Source organism: Galeopterus variegatus, unplaced genomic scaffold (assembly GCF_000696425.1).
Source record: "Galeopterus variegatus unplaced genomic scaffold, G_variegatus-3.0.2 Scaffold1352, whole genome shotgun sequence".
Lineage (NCBI taxonomy): Eukaryota > Metazoa > Chordata > Mammalia > Dermoptera > Cynocephalidae > Galeopterus > Galeopterus variegatus.
The window spans coordinates 77,943-100,404 of NW_007727463.1; the positions used below are offsets into that span (position 1 = coordinate 77,943).

Below are 22,462 nucleotides of genomic sequence, written 5' to 3' on the forward strand. Positions count from 1 at the left end.
ACCAAAGGCTGGCAAAGATGCTGAGCACTAGGAACTCTCATTCATTGCTGGTGGGAAGGCAAAATGGTGCAAACAGTTTGGTGGTTTCTTACAAAAATAAACATACTCATATATCATGCAACCCAACAGTTTCACTGTTTAGTTTACCTAAAGGAGTTGAAAACGTATGTCCCCACAAAAGTCTGCACAAGGATGTTTATAGCAGCTTTAATCATAATTGTCAAGACTTGGAAGCCCCAAGATGTACTTCAGTAGGTAAATAAATAAACCGTGATACCTCCAGACAATGAAATATTACTCAGCACTAAAAAGAAATGAGGTCCTTAAATACACAGTAAGAGAACATCAGTGGAAATCTCTGTGAAAGATACTCACAGAAGATTCCCCATTCAGAATTAAGCTTAACTCGGTGAAATTAGGCACCTCAATGCAGAACTCACATATAGCTTGCAGGAATTCTGATCTGGAAAGTGTAGGGGAAAAAGCAGCATTATGAGCAGCATTGGATATATGGTAAGAGAAAGTTTGTTGAAAATTGCTGTGAAAGGTAGCCATACAAGTTTCCCCATTCAGAATTAAGCGTAATTCAGTGAAACCAAGCATCACAATAAAATAAATAAGGAAATAAAAGAAATGAGCTATCAAGCCATGAAAACATATAGAGGAAATTTAAATGCATATTATTAACTGAAGGAAGCAATCTGAAAAGGCTACATACTGTATGAGTTCAACCATACAACAGAAAAATTCAGCATACAGACCAGTCTTGGCTCTATCATTTAAGTAGTTGTTTGCCTTTGGTCAAATGACTTAAGCTGTCTTTTCCTTAAGTAACTCATCTGTGAAATAGGACTAAAAAGTGCCTCCCTCATAGGGTCGTTCTGAGAATTAAAGACAATCATGCATGTAAAGACCTTAGTACAGTGCCAGGCAGAAAATAAGCATTTGCCAATCATCTCATGTATAAGGAGAATCCTGCAGTATACTGCCAAAGATATAAAGAAGATAAAGCATAGTAAATGCTCTCTAGGAGTTCATAATGTAGCAGAATCTTAGAAACTATAGTGACACTAGTTCATAATAAATTTTGTTATAATGAGAAGTGTGATTTAATCAGGAGTTAAGGACCTAAAAGGGGCAGTCTATTGAAATCTATTGGAAAAATAGAAACCCTTAAACACCATGACAAGTACTCAGGCTGTCTCAGATATTTTGCCACCATATAGTTCTCTCTGCAGAGCTCAAATTCTGTTATTAGTCAGCCGTATAGCTTTGATTAACATCACATACAGGAAGCCACAAATGCATCGTCAGTGCTATATTTGGTGCTGGTTTAGCCCTTACTTAGAGAACCCTATTCTGTATTGATCTTCTTACCTCCAAAATGATATAACCACTCTTGGGGAAGTAAAAATATAGAGCTGCGTGAGCTAAGCTTAGCTCTAAGATTTATGTCTGCAAGATATGAAATGCTAAATAGGCAAGAAGCTCAAAAGCATATTTTCATCAAAAAGGAATGGAGACATGTAGTTACTGATATAAAAATAACCCAGTAGCAACCATACTGGAAATACGACCACACACTCACACACAAAAGACAAAGTATTGGAATTTTGGACATAATTTAAAAATATAGACACACTTGACCAAAAGCCCATAGGAACCTCCTACAAGCTTCACTGGACATAGCAGAATCCAGTACAAGGGAGATTATTACAGTGAAGACTATCCCTTTATCCCAAACCAGCTAACATATTTACACTTTTAACAGTAACAAAGTCTTTTTGATATGACTCTAGGGTTATTTACAGTGAGGTTCTGTCTTAGTCACATGGGATAATTCTAAGCTTCACACGACAGAAACATATTAAAGGTAGAATTTTACTGAATTCATTGAGTACTATCAAGACTCCTAAGGTAATACAATTTAATGCAGTGTCAAGTCAGACCTTTTGAACCAAACTAAAAATTCAGATTTAGTGAAAATTAATACCGTTTTAAAAAAATGATTTAAATGATACACATGACACTCTTTCTGGCATTTTATGTATGCTAAGTCATTTTTAAAAAGCAAAATAGAGAATAGTGATATATTTATCTCTGATCATAATTCAAATAAATGTAATTTTTAATGCAAAATTGCCCAAATGGCAAATTTCCAATTTCCATTTTTACAGAAAATTTATTTATACACAATATCTGGGATCCCAAAACATTCCTCTTTTTTTTTTTAAGTCAAAGACTTTTATTACTTAAATATTTTATGGAAAAAGGAATGTAGCAATCGGATCATGGTTATATGAAAAAAAATCCAAGTATATATCCTCTTCTATATTTATATCTGGGAGCAGGGCTGTCCCCACATCAGGCACAGCAGCTGCACTTGTCTGATGCCCCTGTGTAAATGCAGCCCTGGGTGCACTTGGCACAGCCCACGAGGCAGCAGGAGCAGCAGCTCTTCTTGCAGGAGGTGCATTTGCACTTTTTGCATGTTCAGGAGCCAGCACAGGTGCAGGAGCCACAAGTGGCACGGGAGCAGTTGGGGTCCATTTCCAGCTGTGATGAGGCTGGAGATCCAAGCAGGAGGTGAAGAGGCAGTTGGGCTGGAGGAAGGTGTGGTGGACCAAAACATTCTTTAAAAATAAAATATGAAACATTGTTTCATTGGTTTTCAACATTTAGAATCAAAGTCTGGACAAGCATAGAAGACACATTTGTGATTGCAGAATAAAAAGTAAATGTTAACCTTGACAATGTAAAAGCAAAAGCGTAGCCGACAGAACGATGTAGAAGTAGGAAAGGAAAGATGAGAAAAGAGTACGGGTCCTAGTACCCAGATGTGCTTATTTCACAAAGCAACTGACTCAAGAAATCCTGTAAAAAAAATAGACATTACATTAATATTTTACAAAGGTAAAATAATTACAAAGGTTTAGAAAACTAAAAATAATATAATTATCTAATTTAAACCTAAGAGATAGGGATATGAGAGTAATATAAGTGAGTTATAAACCTCAACTTTCTTAATAGGAAGTCTATGGATATGATCTACTTATTTATCTAGGAGTAAAGGAATAAGTACATTATCTAAAATTATCAATGTAATTTTCAGAAAAAAATTTGTAAAGTAACAGCTGCCTTTGTAGAGTATAATTGAAAAGAGAAGAGTGGGTGAGAAACTTACTTTTCATCATAAGCTCATCTATATTATTTGATTATTTACCATGTGCATGTAAATTTTATTTATAGGATTTATAAATAAAATATTACTATGTACACATATTGTCATTACTTATATATTCAGAGAAAATACTCAGATATAATAGCAGGTAATAATAGGTGACCTCAAAGGAAAACACGTACAGAATATTTTCATCATAATCACCACAATATACCACAGTACAGTAACAAAAATATCTTTATTCTGAAAAACTTGGTACTTTCCAGCTCATTAACATTTTCCCAATTAAATAGGTCCATGATAAAAAAAATATTATCTCTATTTAACAGCTGACAATGAACTCAGCAGTGTAATAGTAAGAGGAACAAAGAAGAATACACTTCCAGGCGTTGCCAGGAGTATCTGTGTGAAATGGGAAAGTCATATCATTCTACCTATTGGGGCCTTGGTTTCCTCTTCCATTAAATGAGACTTAAGCAACAAGGCTTTGAAGGTTGCTTCAGACTTGATGTTATACAGTCTTCAACAAAGCACTTCATTTGATGTAATTAGAATAAAAGATTTCAAAAACTAGAAAAGATCTTAGGACTCAGACAGTCTGACCCCCTCCTTCTGCAGAGAGGAAGGTAAGGTCTCAAAAAATTTCTAGAGCCGTGAGAGCTAAGGGTGGTAGAATCAGAACTAGAGCCTGGATCCACAGATGCCCATGCTGCCAAGCATGTCTTCTGTTTTAGTCAGGTCGGGCTGCCATAAAAAAATACAATAGGCTGGGAGGCTTACACAACAACAATTTATTTTCTTACAGAAGCCTTCTCACTGTGTGCTCACATGGCCTTTTCTCGGTGTGTGCATGTAGAGAGAAGGAGAGAGAGAATCCCTTCTTATTATGAGACCACAAAGCCTATCAGATTAGATCCCTACCCTTATGACTTCATTTAACCTTAGTTACCTCCTAAAAGCCAGATCTCCAAATACAGTCACACTGGGGATTAAGGCTTCAAAATATGAATTTTGGGGGGATATAAGTCAGTTCCTGGCATCTTCCTTAATAAAACAGATGACAATTTTTTTATATCTCTCTTCCCTGCCAGCAAAACAAAACAATTTGCACGTGATACATTTTGCACTTTCTCCACATCAAAGTGTAAATTCAAAGACACAAACATAAAGATGCTAAGTTATCCTACGATAACCTTCCATACACATTTATTATCAGTTGCCCTAACCAGTCTGCTTGCATGATCTTCTCTCAGCAAAATTCCCAAGAGTAAAAACTAGACTCACACCCATTAAAGCCAATGGATTTCTAGAAAGAAAATGTTTCGTTCTTGGTTGAACACTTCCTTTGAAGTCCATTTTCACAAAATGATACCCCACGGCTTCCTTTCAAACTGACAAGCGAACAACGCATTTAGTGACCAAGTGAGGTAAGGGTTGTATTTTCAATTCACAGTGAAGAAGAGTTTGTGCACTACAGACGAAAAGCATAGGGAGTCACTGAAATTCAGAAATAAGGAGGTTGAGGATGCGAAACTCAGTTTAGGAGGAAACTGCTACTTAATGACAACATGTCAAGAAATGGGAAGAGACACACAAAACCCATGGAGTTGCAGTCAGTATAATTGTTCAGTAAAAATAAAAACATATGGGAGAGGCAGGTGCACACTACAGACCAAGTAGAAAATACTTTAGAAGAGGTTTTAGAGACAAAGGGCCAAGGACGGGGCGATTAATAGGACTTTATCCTCACAGATCATGTGAGAGGAGATAGTGAAGTTGTCCAGTAAAACCTCTCCCCCTCAGCCTTCCCATTTCTAACCACCTCCCTTGGCTGAGTCAACAGCCCCTCCTTGGCTCCCAGAGCACCCAAGGTGGATGCCTTCATTGTAACCCTTATACATTGTCTGCAGTGTTTTTCAAAGTGTGGTTCTCACACCTTCTGCATCAACTCATTTCCACCATTCCCCAGTGCCCCCTCACCCCCCACGATTATTAAAAATGCAGATTCTTTGGCAGACCTAAAGAATACATTTCTCTAAGGATGGGCTCAAGAATCTGCATTTCATCTAGCCTTCCAATTGATTATTCCATACACTTTATTTTCAGAATTGCTGCTGTATATTAACTGGTATCTTGTCTCTCACCAAACTGTGAGTGCTTTTGATGACAGGTGCTAAAATTTATCCACCTCTTTATTGTCTGTGACAAGCTCTCAATAAATATGTGTTGACTAAGATGCTGAGGAGCACCACCACATAAGCAGAAGTGGAGCTCACCCAATGCCTCGATGAATCTAAACAATGGCATAACTGAGACGAAATAAGTAGAAATTATGTTGGGTTCTGATTCTGAATTAACTCAATATGTCACAGAGTGTTACTAATCTTACTCTGTGGGAAACTGAGCGAGAGCTAGTTCGGCTCCCAAAGAGTTCTGTCACTTGAGTGCAGTGACCCAAGAAAGATGCAGTGCCAGTGCTGGGTGACAGTGAGATATAGCGGGAGATGGCCACTGAAGAAGCCAGGAAGGTCCTCACTTCTAGGATCTCCACAAGCTGGAGATTGCAGAAAGAGATCTGCCACTGAAATTGAGGTTGAGATGAAGACAGAATGAGAAGCAAGGTGTCAGACCGAAGCAAGCCACACAGGAAGCCAGATACCTGACCCAGCTATCAGGTTGATTCCTACCCGGCAACCCTGCAACCACATTTGAAAAAGTAGAGATCAGGATTGGAGGTGATTTTTCCATAAAGCAGAATACTGAGATGACAGTTGGTCAATGGGAAACAAAAAGGTCAAAAGTGAGATCTTGATTTAATGAAATCTTGCCTTCCACCTAAGAATGCAGGAGCTAGGGAGTAGGGTTGGGCTTGCCAACATGTCTTGTTACAAGGAGCATTCGGGCCTGTAAAAACAGAATATGCTACCTGTCTATGGAGACAAGCTGTAAAATGTGTTATAAATAGTAGGTCATGTCCAGATTTGGTAGTTATGTTGGGGTATAGGTCAATCTAATCATGACACAACAACAAAACATTAAAATGGGCTATATTTCAAATTAAGTCTCTGGTAAAAACATGTTTAAACTCATTTGTTGTTGCCTATTTGTGGTAAGTTGTACAGGTGGAAAATTTCTTTACAAAAGAGAAGATTACAGTCTTGGATGCATTCTCCCTATGATGAGGCTTAAACCCAGCGCCAAAGGCAGCTGAGAGCTGACGAGCAGTTCAGAATGGAAGTGGTTAGGTAGATACTGCTCTACCTAGGTTGCTAAGAGCTCCTGGAGAAAACTACCCAACCTTGCCTTCTGGTGGCTGGCATTCCTTTCCATGTCTCTGTTCTGCTCCTGTTCACAATTCCATAACAGTTATTCTCTTCCTAAGTCCCTGACCCCACCACTGTCCCTATCACTTTTACCTGGTGACCTCACATTATGCTTTACAGAAGCAATAAGATGCCAGTAACTAGAGTTTCATTTTTTGTTTTTGTTTTACCTTCCTGCTTATCCTCTCCCCTGTCCCCGAGAAGAAATTTATCCCACCATCACAATGGGAGGATGAGGAAGTCTCCCTACCCCATCCAACTTGTCTCTGGGTGTTATCCCTTCTCTTCCATTCATTTAATCTACTTCCGAGAAGTTTTTCCCTTAGCCATACTTGAGTCCTTCTGATATTAAAAAAAAAAAAAAAAAAGAAAGAAATCTTGCACCATCCCATCATAGCCAGACTTGTTTAAAGAATAATCTGTACTTGCCATATGCACATTCTAACCTCCCATTTGCTCCTCAGCTCCTCAGCTCTTTATTGTGCTATAATCCACCTCTTCATCAAAACTGCTCTCACCATGGTTTCTGATCACGTAGAACTGCCAAACCCAGTGGTAACTCCTTAGCCTTGACCTCACTTGAACTCTGGGGAGACCCAACACTGCAAACCACTCCTTCCTCCTTCTGATTCACTGTTTCCTCTCAGATCTGTAACGCATCTCTCTCTCTCTCTCTCTCTCTCTCTCACCACCCACCCACCCACCTCATATCCCCCATTTCTTCCTTCAAATCTGGACATGCATTCCTATCTCGAAGGAAGGTTCCACTTTTCTGTACTCTTCAAATATTCTTCGGAGTCCTAATCTTGTTCATCTTTTTTTACACTCTACCTATCTTCCCAGAGTCTCATCTATATTACTATCTGGATATATTCCAGTGACTCCATATCTTCTCCAGAACAGAAATTTCTCGTGAGTTCCAAAACAATATGTCCAACCGTAGCACCTTAGACTCAGTATGTCCAAACCTAAAATAATCCTCTCCTCCTATTCCCCCTCACCCTAAATCCTGTCTATTTCCCAAGATTCCCTACCTTGCTTAAGGGCATGATCATTGTCCTGGTCACACAAAAAATTAGAAACTCTGTTTCTTTGTTTTTCATAACTACTTAGTTCCCCCTCCTCATTCTCCACACATGGAACACAATGTCAATTACACTAGATTCTAAGTGGAATAACATACTCTGGGGTAAGCAATTCTTTATGTATTTTACCTATTGATGTTTGGAGAGATGCCTGCTTTTTCTGGTCATATGACTGTCATTATACTTGCTATTTTAAAGAAGAAAAAAATACATATATATATATATGGCTCACAAAAGCAAGCAGATTGAAGTAAAATATCCATTAATTTATCAATACTGTCATTATACTTGCTATTTTAAAGAAGAAAAAAATACATATATATATATGGCTCACAAAAGCAAGCAGATTGAAGTAAAATATCCATTAATTTATCAATATGGCCACAGAGTAGAGATGCTATATAGTATGAAAGCCATGCTCGTCATGGGGTTTTCAAGTTACTGGACATAGTCTTGGAAACCTGAACTATATTATAGCTATTTTACATAACAAAGCATGTTACAACTTTTCTACACCATATAAGGTAAAATAGGAGCAACATTTTCCCCCTATAATTTATTCTGAAAAAATTATCAATCCTGTAGAAAAATTGAAAGAATTATACATGAATACCCATATACCCACCACTTAGACTCTATAACTATCATTTGTGTTGTATGTGCTTATCACTTATCAAACAGATTAGCTTTTGATCAACCCATCTTATTTCAGTGTAGGTTGTAGACATCAGTACACTTCACCCCCCAACCCTTGAGCATGCCTATTATTAACTACAGTTAATGGGGGTAAGGGAACTTACCTATAGTGGCAGTGCATCATTCAAAGAGCTGCTCGTTCCTGACCCTTCCTTTTCCCTCTCCACCCCCCCACATCTAATCACCTTCTACATGCTCAGCTCCCTCTCCTTTCCTCTAGCCCCGCAGCTCTAGTTCAGATCTTCATCACTTTTCACCTGAATTACTGCAAAGTCATTCTTTTTTTTCCATTTTAATTCATTCCCACAGCACTGTCAAGGTGATTTTTCTAAACCACAAATCTGACGTCATTTCCTGTTTAAATTTTTTCTAAGCCTCTTCCCCTCTATTTTTCTGGCCTCATTTCTTGCCACTTCCCCACCCTTTACCCAATCCCTTCTCACACAAACACTACTGACCAAAGATACAAAGTTATTTACAGTGTTTTAGGTGCCCCACCCCGAGATGCTTTGTGCCTTTGTATGTTGTTCCCTCTGTCTGCAGGGCCCTGCTTTGCTTTCTTCATCCGGCTCCCCTACTCACTCTTCCTTCAGTCATCACATCCTCTGGTGAGCCCCGCATGTCTACCCTCTCGCCCCACTCCAGGTCAGCTGGATGCCCCTTCCAGGATTTTCTAAACATCATGTACAGACATCTGTCTCAGAAGTCTTGCCCAATATTTGCCCATCAGTTATCCCAACCGATCTGCAGCAACTTGCAGGCAGAGAGCAAATCCTGCCTCTCATCTCTCTATCTGGTCTCAGATACATAAATGTTCTCAATAAATGTTCATGTAAAGCAATAGAACAGAAGGAAGGCAGAGGTATGTACTAGATTTCTGAAACTATTTAACATTCTAGGTGAGTGGTGGAATGGTGTTAATACAAGAAAACATTTACATAAATTTAAACCCAAAGGGACCACTTTAGTCTACAAAGACACTTGCCTGTGGCCTCAAGCAAACCATAGGTAAGAATAAGACCACAAGCCACTTTTTTCTTCTTTTTTTTTTCTTTTTAGCACACATGAAATGCACATAACATAAAATTTGCCATCAACCATTTTTAAGTGTACAGTTTACTAGTGTTAAGTGTATTGACGTTATTATACATGAATCACTTTTAATTGTATAAATATAGGATTATATTTTTCTTTTGTAAAAAAGACACATAAAGGCATTAAGAAAACTCTGAGTTAAGGGACTATATTTTTGACTAAATTATGTGTAACAGCTATGCAAGGGCTTCCCTAAGGATGACCACTAATTACCTGGCAGCAGCTTCTTGAGCTGAAGGCAGAACTATCAAATTACAGTAACTGGAGGATGTTTTTTTCCAAAGGACAAATGCATCAGACTATATTTAAAAAACAAAAAAAAACCCCATGGGCTTTACACCTGGCAGTGTTAGTCGGTCTACTTTAGGTCTATCCCTGATTATCCAATTGACTTTTTACACTGGATGATTTTAGGGCACTTAATTTAGAGGAGTAATAGAGATTTAAACTATTCCTTTAATTAAACAGCACATCTCCCATTTACCCAAGAAAATTAATCTAGTCCTAAATTTGCCTGAACTGGACTATTTGCCACTCCTCCACAGCAGATAAGTAAGAAAAAAGATAAGAAATTTGATTGACAGTATCTCAATTCAGATAGTTGATCGATTCATTGCACAGATTCTAACGTAGTCATTTTGCAGCACAGAGCAGGTCAATACCCACCTGGAAACCGGGGCAGATTGTATAATCCAACAATTCACAGTGTTGTGCCACAGGAAAGACTTGGAAAAGAATTTAAGAATGAATCAATCCATAGCTATTTCTTGAGGGTCACATATGGGCCAACAGTGTGTTAGTACTATCTTGTTAAAATTAGTATACTTGTCTCCCATATTTCAGAAATAAAATTTTCAAACTCTAGAAAATCTGAACAGAAGTAATATAAACCAGAAAGTAAAAAAAAAAAAAATGCTTCTTCAGAACTTGGGAGAAATATAAACTGGTAGAAAAGCCTACAAAGTCCATCTCCTGGAAAAAAAGAAACTAGAAGTTTTGGGGTGGTTATTCAGAATTGGGTGATATCCATTATTCATTGATTACTTTTCTTTATTAGTCCAGGATATATTTTGATTGCAAAAAACCAGAACCTTTCAACCTCTCTTAAGCAAATAGTAGTATTTACTAGACAGATACTTGGATATTTCATTGAACCCAAGGACAGAAAAAGCACCTTGGCCACACCAGGAATGGAAACAAGGAATTGGGAGTTAGGGACTGTGGTTACACTCACCATTGTCCTAGAAGTGGAGAGGATCCCATTTCTATTTGTCTTGATTTCTCTGCTTTATTCTTCTCCTTCTTTGCAGACAGGCTTTTTCTGCCTTGGGATGCTCATGGTCCAAACCCAACCCTGTTTTTCTATCCCTTCACAACAATAGGAGTGAACTAGAGCCCCTAAAACCTAAATACTAAAGTGGAAAAACTGACTAGGATAGCTTAGGTCAAGTACCCATTCCTAGACGTTTGTTACCTATGAATTTTCCAGAAGACCCTACTTCCTAGGACTCCAGATGTGATACTATATTTTTATGCTCTATCCATAGGAAAATACTTCAGCATGTGAACCAGCATTTTTATTCATCCAGTAACTGAATTATAGAAATCTGAAATGAGAACATTCAGTGTCAAATTCTTTTTTAATATTTAATTGACAAAGATTGTATATATTCATGGAACATATGATGATGATTTTATACATGCATACATTGTGTAATGACTGCACAATCAGATTAATTAACACATCCATGACCACCTATGCTGTCCCTTAGGTCCCCAGAGCTTGTTCATCTTATAACTGAAATTTGTACCCCTTGACCAACATCTCCCCATTTCTGCCAACCCCCAGCCCCTGGTAACCACTGTTCTACTCTCTGTTTCTATGAGTTTGACTTTTTTAGAAATCACATATAATTGAGATCATCCAGTATTTGTCTTTCTGTGTCTGGCTTACTTCACTTAATATAATGTCCTCCAGGTTCATCCATGTTGTCACAAATGGTAGGATTTTCTCTTTTTTATGACTGAATGATATTTATACACACACACACACGTATATATGAGGGTACTTCAAGAAGTTTGTGGAAAAATAGAATTAGAAGATAATACAAATCTTTCCAAGAAAGTTTTTGAAGTATTTTCACGTGTATACAAGGGGTCTTCAAAAAGTTCATGAAAAGATTCATATTATCTTTTAATTCCATTTTTCCATGAACTCTTTGAAGTACTCGTGTGCAGGGGGAATAGACATACAAATATATATACCACATTTATTCTATCCATTATCTGTCAACACTTTGGCTGTTTCCTTTATTTTGACTATTGTAAATAATGCTGCAATGAATATGGGGTACAGATATATTTTAGAAATACTTGTTTCCTGTGGATATATACCCACAGGATATATATGGTAGTTCTATTTTTAACTTTTAAGGAACCTCCATACCGTTTTCCATAATGGCTGAAACAATTTACATCCCCACCAACAATGTACAAGTCTTTGCTTTTCTCCACACCCTCAGCAACACGTATCTGTTGTCTGTTTGATACTAGCCACCCTAACAGGTGTGATTTGATACCTCACTTGGGTTTTGATTTGCATTTCTCTGATGATTAGTTATGTTAAGCACCTTCTCATATACCTGGTGGCCATTTGTATGTCTTCTTTGGAAAAATGTCTATTCAAGTTCTTTGCCCATTTTTTAAATTGGCTTATTTGTTTTTGTGTGACAGAGTTGTGTGAGTCAGTGTCAAATTCTTGAGTTATCAGATCAACATTGTTGTTTTCATCCCTCCCAGTAAAAAAAACATCCACTTTTTTCTAAGAGAAGAGTTTCAAGCACTTCCTTAGGATATTCAGTTTCTATTATGCTGTTTTGTTGTTGCCGTCCACAAGACATAAACTCATCTTTACTTACTGGAAAAAAAAAAAAAACAGTCTGCGGAATTGTTCCCATCATCAACGTGGGAGCCTCTCTCTGGAAGGCTAAGCAGTTATTGACTTCTAAGACTGTAGCAACACACAGACAGAGAACGTAAATCACCATTTCTCACCACAGATGCTTTGTCTTAGAGAATAGGAGCTGTGCTTGGTAACAAATGCTGAAATGCACTGAAGTACCAATTAGTAACTATTTAAGGACAATGTGATCTCCAGAATGGAATATGGTTCACAATGATGAAAAAGTTGATTCTGTTGCAGAAGGCAAGTATTTTCATACTCTCTTAGTAAGCCATTATAATCTATATTAATCACTAGTTTCTTTGGTGATTCTTGTCTAAGGATAAGCTTAAACTGTTAATTAAGTCACTGCATATGTGACCCTGGAGTTGTTCCCTCCTTGTTTATAATACATACTTGTCTACTGGTCTGAATGAGGAGAGTAGAATGCAGATGCCTGAGCTGCCTGCTTCTGCAGGACCCAGACTATGGGGTGCCACCTTGCTATGAGCTGAATTATGCTCCTCCCAGAAAAATTCATATGTTGAAACTCTAACCACCAGCATCTCAGAATGTGACTGTATTTGAAGATAGCACCTCTAAAGACACGATTAAGTTAAAATGAAGCCATTATGGTGTACCTTAACCCAATCTGACTGGTGTCCTTCTAAGAAGAGGACATTTGGACATACAAAGGGACTCAAGGGATGTGTGAGCACAGAGAAAAGACCATGTGAGGACACACTGAGGAGGCAGCTATCTGCAAGCTAAGCAGGAAGGTCTCAGCAGAAACCAAACCTGCCAACATTTTCATTTTGGACTTCTAGCCTCCAGAACAACAAGAAAATAAATTTCTGTTGTTTAAGATACTGAGTCTGTGGTATTTTGTTATGGCAGCCCTTAAGAAACAAATATGTGCCTCTACAAGAGATTTTAATGTTAGAAGTTTCCCTGATCCTTTCCTTCAGGGTGACCCATTCATCGGTTTACCTTTACATAACCCCAGCTTAGTCTGTTACTCATACTAGATACAGAGAGAAACCATATGAGAAATCTCTTGAAAAATCAGATGTTCCTGCAACACGAGGACCTCATTTCTTCATAGCAACAACTGACCAGGGCGAACAACAGCTGCCTTCCTCATATGAGAGATACACTCCCCAGTTTCACACAATCCCTCATTTTGCCTATTGTCATAAACCTAATTGTTCCACTCATTTATAGTATCTGTCTGACACCAGTAAACATTTGAAATTGAGAGACCCCTGAGACAGTCTGCTCAGAAGCAGGCTGCCGAAGTCGTAGTGCTTCTATCACTGGGGTTGGGACATTGATCAAGCGTCCCAGGGAGTCTTGGCAGAAGCAGGCCCATGAAAAACATTTCTTCTAAAGCCGGGAACATTGATTTTTTTTTTTTTTTTTTTTTTTTTTTTTTTTTAGATACACCTTCTGAGGACAAAACAGAGTCACAGAAACAGGGAAGCGATAATTCTTCTCTGGTCATTGCAGTTATTGAAGTAGAGTCACCTTGCATATTTACCAGATAACAGGTAGTAAAGATATCCTCCCATTTTCCACTTGCTTATTTTAAAAAATTATGTGAACTAAAGAAGGAAGGTTACTATTTGTCCCAAAGGGGATATTGTGGTCTACTATGAATCAGGGAATTTTAGTCAAGGGGTTGAAAAGACTAATTTTGTTCCAGATAATGTTCGTGAAAAGGTTGTCTTTTGCCAGTTTGTGATGCCACCCAGCGCCACATTAGTCCTTGTCTAATTTATAGAAGTTGCAAATAATCAGAGAAGCACCTCCAGAGATATTCTGTTAGCCCTAGGAACCCAGAATTCTCATAAGGAAAAAGCCAAGGTTGTGCTAGGGAGGTCAGAGCTGCACAGAGCTTGATAGCAGATGAAGTCTCTCATTCTGTCTCTCCCTAACCCCCTCCCTTCCTCTCCCTTTCATTTTCTCTCATTCTCACTTGACTCTCATTCATCCACTCTGTCTTTGTTGATAGCAGATGAAGTCTCTCATTCTGTCTCTCCCTAACCCCCTCCATTCCTCTCCCTTTCATTTTCTCTCATTCTCACTTGACTCTCATTCATCCACTCTGTCTTTGTTAAGCAGACTAAAAGATTTTCAGCTAGGAGTGTTTCTGCAGCCATTAGAGTTCAAGGGCAACTGCCTTTGGAGGAGGCTCAGGACTTGCTATAAAATCTCACTGGGACGGGCACTGGTTGGCAGTAAAGACTTTAAAGCAAATAGCCAGCATCTTAGCATTGATCTGTGCTTTCCCATAAACTAAACAAAGGCACATTTGTTCCAATGGCCAGATATTAATTCATTGACCTGCCTAAACAGAAATTAAACCCATGTTTCCCACCAACCACACACACACACACACACACACACACACACCAACAACAACCACTCCACCTTAACTCCCCTCACACACAACAAGCATACACACCAACAACCACCACCCCACGCTTGCACACTAACAGCAACCACCCCACCTCACCCCCCCCACACACAACAAGCATATGCACTGCCAACCACCACATACACACACTACCAGCCGCTATTCACACACACACACACACCCATCCACCAACTACCACACACATAACACCAACTATCACACATATACCACCGACTACTATTCACATGTACACATACTGTCTTAGTCAGTTCAGGCAGCTATAAGAAGAAACCATAGATGGGGTGGCTTAAACAACAGAAATATGTTTCTCATGGTTCTAAAGGCTAGAAAGTCCAAGATGAGGGTGAAAGCAGATCCTGTGTCTGGTGAAGACCCTTTTTCTGGTCTACAGACAACAGAGAAAGAGAGCTCCAGTTTCTTTCTCTTCTCATGAGGACATCAATCTCATCATGATGGCCCTACCCTCGTGACCTCATCTAAATCTCGTCACCTCCCAAATGCCCCACCTCCTAATACCATCTGTTGGGGGTTAGAGTTTCAACACATGAATTTGAGGGGGGCAGTAAGAACATAATACATACCAACAACAAACATCACCCACACACAAACACCATTTCACAATAGGCACATTACAACCCATTACAAAAATGCAGCCATCATAAATGAGCTGAAAAGAAGATGAAAAAAAAAAAAGAAATATCAACAAAACCATCTCTATTGTCTGTGTTTCTCTTAAGAATCTTCACCTCTGATTTACAGCTAACCCAGATTTTAACAGTGACTTTTGAAGGGAAAATGTTTAGTATATCTGATAATAGCTATTTCTTCTGTCTTTCCCCTATTTGTATGGCCCAGTGCCTCCAAATATAAGCCAGTTCAGACAAGACAGTCTGTTGTAGTATTCTTTGCTATTGTGTACTCAAGAAGCAAAGTCATAACTACAATTCATGTAAGTGACAAACCACATTCTCTCATCTTCTCTCACACTCTTGCCCCCAAACAATAACAACTTCTTTACTTATGGAACTATGTAGTGGAAGGTAACCAGGCAGTTTGGGGAAGGTAGGGTACTGTGCATATAGTGGGGCTTTGAGAGGGGTGTTAATTGTTTCTGAAATAAAATTTGTACACATCACCCTCATCTAATTTGGAAGGAGATTGTCTAAAAGCAGTCAACTCATGATTATACTAATACGCTAGCAGCTCATCTTGAGCCCTTCTTTTCCTTTCTACCTACATTTTCTGTTTCACTCTTCATTATCTTCATCATTATGCACAGAGTAAGGTCATGGTGATAAATAAGTCAATCCCTTTTGTTTTATCTTTGTAGCTTTGCAAAAGATTTGGAAGAGAAATATACTGAACCACATGTGAGACCTAAGGATTGCCTGAGGGTTTTAATTAACTCTGTGCTCTTTGCCTACCCCACCTCCCACCTCAATTTCTACCACCTTAATTTAGAGTTGGTTGTATAAACCTTTGCATGAGATAATGTGTCTTTATTTCTCCTTCCTTGGCTCAGTACAAGAAGTACTCTAACAAGCAACTCAGCAAATGAAAGTGAACAATAAAAGCCCCTTCAAAGGGCTGGTTAACCCAAACTATGGTCTGTGCTACATAGTTTTTTTTGTCAAGTTCTCGGGCATCCATACTGAAGTTCGTGAAGCACAATATCTCTGGTAGGATTTGTCATAAAAGCGAATTGCATTTGAATTGGATGTTTGACTCTGTAGTGTTGTAATTACACAGAGAGTTAGTCATCTCTGACCACAGATAAACTATTTGGCATAAAGAAAGTCACCTGAATTTTATGAACTTCAGTAAATGCATCTACAATAGATTCACTGCCCAACTTCATAGTGACATGATTGTGAGTTGTACAAGGGGTCTTCAAAAAATTCATGAAAAGATTCATATTGTCTTTTAATTTCATTTTTCCATGAACTTTTTAAAGTACCCTCATACACATGGGCTTTTCCAACTATTTGAGGAGAGTTTTAACACTTTTGTTTGAGAAACATTCATGATTAATTAATGATTAATACAATCAGTGCAACTAAGCATTAATTAATTATTGATATAATCAGTTCTACATTACACGTTGTATAAATTGTAAATGGACAGTCAGAAAGGGTGTTAATGTTAATTGAGAATACTTTTCACTAATGTAGCTACACATTTCTTTGTTAGGTACATAATCACTTGGGCTATATTGCATAGAATGTATTGACTGCCAATTAACTTCTATGATACTCCATTGCCCAAACATAAAGCATTCAAACTAATCACTACAGAATTTCCTGAGGCTATGTTCTTTGTTTCAATCAATATTTGCCTTCTCTATGTTGAAGTACTTTAGAAATTTTTTCAAGCTTGGCCGAACATATTGACTCTAATTAACCTACAGTTTTAAAAAACCCAGAATGTTATCATTTCTTTAATACTGTAAGGCTACTATGTCATGAGTAATTGTTGTTGCTTACCATGGAATGATTCCACTCTAATTGGCATGGGAAAACCAGCTAATTTTTTTCCTGTCTTTAGAGATCATCAGAAGTCAAAATGCCTAGTGGCTAGTGGGTTCAGGGTTAAGAGGTATGTGGAAGGGAGCTTGCTATCTCATATTATTTCCAAGGATATGTTGTGATTCTGATGATTCTAGCTAAGAATTGGTCAGGGAAGTTTGACAGCTTTAAATTAATAGATGTACATCATGCATTGGGTCAATATTTGAAGTCAGATTTTTACTTACTCCCAATTATGATTTAATGTGTGTTAACAGCCACTGGTTAGATACAAGAATTAATGCTAATGAGTGAGCAAGCAGTTGTATGCAAATAAAAAAGCTGACATTCATATAGAATACCAGTGCTAATACCTCACTAATGAGAAAGAATGATAATAACAGCAGCTAACATTAGTTGAACCCTTTCTAAATCCCAGATGCTATTCCAGGTGCTTTATATGGATTATTTCATTGAATCCTCCAACAACCCCATGTTGTGAAATCTCATACAGAGGCTGAGTAGCATGTTCAAGGTCACACAGTTAGTTATTAGGGGCAGAGACTGGATCTGAACTGATGCATTCTTACTCCAGATCTCCTACTTAAAACTAGTATATTACACAGCCTTCAAAATAAATTACAAATCACATCTCTACCTAACCACGCCTGAAACTGTTTTGGAGTAAGCTCCAAAAGGGCAAATTCTTATGATGCCACTAGACAGTTTTCTATGCCTCCACTCCTCAACATTCAAAAAGCACAGGGGATATGCAATCTCACCTTTTGAATTTCTTAACTCTTCTCACAACTAGAGTCCAATTCTTTATTTGCTGATGTTAATTAGAAAACAATGGCATACACAAGAGTGCATAGGTCTTTATGACACAGATTTTTCTTTCATGAAAATAAGAAATCTGCTAAATAACTATTTAGTAGCCATCCAGCACAAGTTCTTATTTGTATTGGTGTATACATAACATATGTGGGAAAAAGTCAAGACGAAGTTATTATCTCATCATATAGCACATCACCCAGAGTTTAGGGGCCAAAAGAAGTTTTCTGAGTCACTGCACTCATCTGCAGAAGCTCAGGAAGATTTGCCTCCTGATATCGTGATATAGGCCTCCTACAAACGGGTATTGAGTACTTCTATGTATCAGGCCTGGCTGGAGTCAGGGATGCAGAGGTTCACAATCCAATATGGGAAGAGAAATGTTAAAACAAATCCTGACACTTCCAACTGACAAGTGCTAAAGAGAGGTTTACAAAGAGCTTTGAGAAATGCAGAGGAAGGAGAAATTGTCTAGCATGGAGGAAAGGTGATTCTGGAAGTGGATTGGGAAGTCTTCCTTTAATTAGGGTGAGGAGGGGTGATGGGAGGCGGAAGAAACAACACAAACAAGGTCTCAGAGATGTGGCCATGCATGTCACAACCAAGGAACCAGAATCTTCTCCATGAGTCTAGAACTTTTTGTGGATGGTGGGGAGTAGCAGGGATCAGATTGAAGAAGAGACTGGGCAGGATGGTAAGAAACTTAAAATTCCTCCTTCAGAGATTTGCCTTTGTCTGGAGAGGCATCTAACATTTTACACACTGAAATACGTGGGGAGTTTTTGGACTTGAGAATTCACTTTGACCATGGTGAAGATAATGAAATGAAGTAGAAAATAAACTGGAAGCAAGAGAGGCCAGTCATAGGATAGTATAGGGAAGGGGTAAAGAACCTGCATTAAAGCAATGGCAGGGGAATACAAAGGAATGAATGGAGTGCAGAAACAGTTAAGAGGTAAAATCACCAGCCGTGAATGTAGGTGGTTCAAAGAACAGAGCATTCTGACAGAGATGGAACATGCAAAATAAAGAATCACCTTGTAGGAGCCAAAAGCAAGTTGAGAGTGAAAGTTAACTAATTTGACTTAGCCAGGGAAATTAAATAAAAATGGAGTCAGCGAGTTTATAGTCTTATATTCTGACCCACTTCATGAGGTAACTCATGTCTCCCTACCTTTATCTGAGACATACCTGTGCACACCCAATCTATTCATCCTAGGCCTACCACTCAACATTTTTCAAAGAGGTGCCACCGGCCTATAACACACTTCTCCCTCAAAACTACCAAGCCATTCTTTGCCATTAATTTCAAATGTTCTAAAGAGTCATTTTCCCCCATAAATCAATGTCTCAGATGTCTTCACGCTGGATTTTGAAGTTCATAGCTAGTCTTCCAATATTCTAACCAATTAGTATCCACTTACGTACACACTCCTCAAGTGCACATACCCTCAATTTTATGTTTCTTATAAATTCTCAGTCTCTAACTTTTCTATTAGATTTGCTTATGGTCCAACATCATTCAAAAGTATTTTCTCATTCAATACCTACTAAACCATATTACTATAATGTGGGGGTGGGAAATCTTCAAATTTTCGATTTTTTTTTTTTTTTTTTTTTTTTTTTGGTGGCTGGCCAGTATGGGGATCCAAACCCTTGACCTTGATGTCAGCAACACTGTGCTCTAACCAACTGAGCTAACCGTCCAGCCCATCTAAAATTTATTTTATTTGTTCTTCCTTTAAAAGTCTTAAGTAGGATGCATATATCTCCTTATATGAAATATAATTTGGACAGGGTCATCTGATTCCTTTTAATACAACAAATATTCTTTGAGTATATGCCAAGGAAATAAGAAGCTAATATTTTTGTAGGTAAAAAACCAGATGACACATGAAAAACTAACTAATAAAACAAGATATCATACAAACAAGAGAAAATGTGAGTAGTGGGGTCATCAAGCTAGATGACATCAGCATAGACATGTTGTAAGCATTAGCAAACCATTTCAAAAAGGCTAAATGGATAAAGGGAAATTACTGATCCATATGACTCAAAGGCCCAGAGGCTGATCAGGTTTCAGGCAAGATAGTTTGTGATGGCATCAAGACTAGATGCAATTCTCTACAGTGCTTTCAGTTCCTCATGCTGCTTACCGGTCCTCAGAATGACTTCCTCGGTAAACAAAAATGACTGCAGTAGTTTGAGGCTGTGCCCCTGAATACCAGACAAGAGCATCTGTGTCCTAGCATTCCCAGAAAAAGTCTTAAATTCATTCTGATTCGACCAGATCAGGCCACCTGTAAACCAGTTACTGCATCTGGGAAAATGGAGTTCCCAGATTGGATTAGGTCAAATCTGATGTGTGTTCCATGGAGCCAGCTGTTTGTCACCTTCCCATATCCACATGGTTCCCAAATGGAAATCAGGACTATTTTGAGTGCAAAGGGGAGAAATTGGCAGGTAGCCAATAGGTAACATTGTAACTTGTTTTCCTCTTGGATTTTCTCTTCTAGATAAGTGAGAATTTTCACCGTAAAATTAATTATAATAAGTTAAATTTATTCATCATCTCTCTATTCTCATGTGAGAATACAACATAAGTTCAGTGTGATGCCCACCTAAGGAAGCCATTGATAATTAAATGAGGACAAGTTGGTCCAAAAGATACTAAGTCTACATGTAATGGTGGCCAGTGTTTCAATGTCAATTAAAAATAGGTTCATTTTCAGTTCTACCATTGCATAATCCCAAAGAAGTTGCAGCTCACTGTATATCTCAGCTTCTTTGTAAACTGGATATAACAGGACTAAATCTTAGAGTACTGTTGTAGAGATTCACGGTAACAAAGAGAGAGCACCTGGCCAATGAAGGTGCACAAAGAAGCAGTTGTTGTTGTTATTGTTTTTGTTGTTATTCTCATCCTCACCAACACATCATCATCCCAACCCTGGACAGACAGAGAAAACAGAGGCGTAGATGGATAGACGTTTGGGATAAGAAGACTGACTTAGAAATCAAATAATCAGCACAGGCCTGTAGTAAACTTTTGGCCTTTTCAGTAAAGGATCAAGGTTCTCCCTTTTAAATGCCTCTTTGACACTGATGTCATGGTTCAACCACTAACTAGCTATGCAATCTAAGGCAAGTTGTTTAACTTCTCTAAAATTAGGTCCCTTGTCTCAGAATGGAGATACCTAAAATATCTATATCATAGGATTAACAGACTTAAGGTATGTATAGAACACATTCCATAAAAGACAGCAAGTGTTTTTACTATTATCATTATAATTATGACAAAGATGTCTCACTAGATAACCAGAAGAAACATTAGTCTCCAAGCTGAAAGTGATTGCCTGATACTGTTTTGGCAACCTATTGTTGTTAAGATTTTGGGCATTCTCTACTTCTTTCCATTCTTGTTGCAATACAGTTTAGAAAGAGGAGTTAGGAAAGCCACCTATCAGAGTTTTCATGTTGTAATTTTCAGGATGTTGAGTCTGTCAGCTGCACTTTCACCCATCTGAAGGGTTTTTGTCTCAACTTGAAATAAAGTTGCTCTAATATATAAAGTTGCTCTTCCTACTTAGTAAGCAAAGGATACAATAAATAGCTAGTTTTGTAAGGAAAGAATGAAAATAAGGACATCGTGTTCTTTCTTATAATGAAATGAAGAGCTCTGCTTAAAAGGCAAATTCTTCATTTCAAAAGTTTGAATGAGGGCCGGCCCGGTGGCGCACTGCTACAGTGCGCCGCTTGGGAGCGCGGCGGTCCGCTGAGGGTTCAAATCCCACATACAGACCGGTTCCTGCTCACTGGCTGAGTGAGGTGCGGGCGCAACACCGAGGGTTGCGATCCTGTTGCCGGTCTGGTCCGGTACGGGCGCAACACTGAGGGTTGCGATCCGTTGCCAGACACGAAAAAAGACAAAAAGGAAAAAAAAAAAAAGTTTGAATGAGAAAATGTTTAGCAAATAATTTTAGCTAGTTGAATTTAGGGAAATACCAAAGTCCCATAAAATAATATGAGAGTACTTCAGGAAGTTTGAAAAAAAATGGAATTAAAAGATAATACAAATCCTTCCATGAACTTTTGGAAGGCTTTTCATATGTTCTCAATCATTATTTTACTTATACCTGTTAAATTTTAATTCGCTGTTAACCACTGCCTATAAGTTTTGACTTTTAAGGTAGATGATATAAAATTGAAAACATTTATGCTTCAATGGACACTATCAAAAAAGTGAAAAGACAATTCACAGAATTGGAGAAAATATTTGCAAATTAAATCTGTTAAGGACTAGTATTCATAATATACGAAGAACTCACACAACTCAACATTAAAAAGACATATAACCCAATTT

The 22,462-nt window shown here is 38.2% G+C and overlaps 1 pseudogene; it reads right to left on the minus strand.

Annotated features, from left to right (window-relative positions):
* Positions 1-2,364: 2,364 nt before the first annotated feature.
* On the minus strand, positions 2,365-2,550 carry LOC103593463 (annotated as a pseudogene).
* Between the last annotated feature and the right edge of the window lie 19,912 nt (positions 2,551-22,462).